This window comes from Alosa pseudoharengus, unplaced genomic scaffold, assembly GCF_046254945.1.
Source record: "Alosa pseudoharengus isolate Yale_2024_CS ecotype anadromous, Long Island Sound unplaced genomic scaffold, YU_APseudo_1.1 YU_APseudo_1.1_scf_16, whole genome shotgun sequence".
Lineage (NCBI taxonomy): Eukaryota > Metazoa > Chordata > Actinopteri > Clupeiformes > Clupeidae > Alosa > Alosa pseudoharengus.
The window spans coordinates 21,892,003-21,892,243 of NW_027468630.1; positions in this window are offsets into that span (position 1 = coordinate 21,892,003).

Below are 241 nucleotides of genomic sequence, written 5' to 3' on the forward strand. Positions count from 1 at the left end.
AATCAGACAAAAATAATTTTAATGATATTTGGGTAATTTGTGGGTGAGTCAGTAAAAATAAAATAAAAATATTTAAACATATTAGTCAAATATCACCTAAAGGCTTCAATCAACGTAAAATGCCCTCACTACTTTCTAAATCATCACTGGCTGCTTCTAAACGCGATAAAAAATTGACGTTTGCGTTTTGCCACGGCTGGTGAGGGATGGACACAGAGACAGTGCAGGAAAAGCTGAGGAC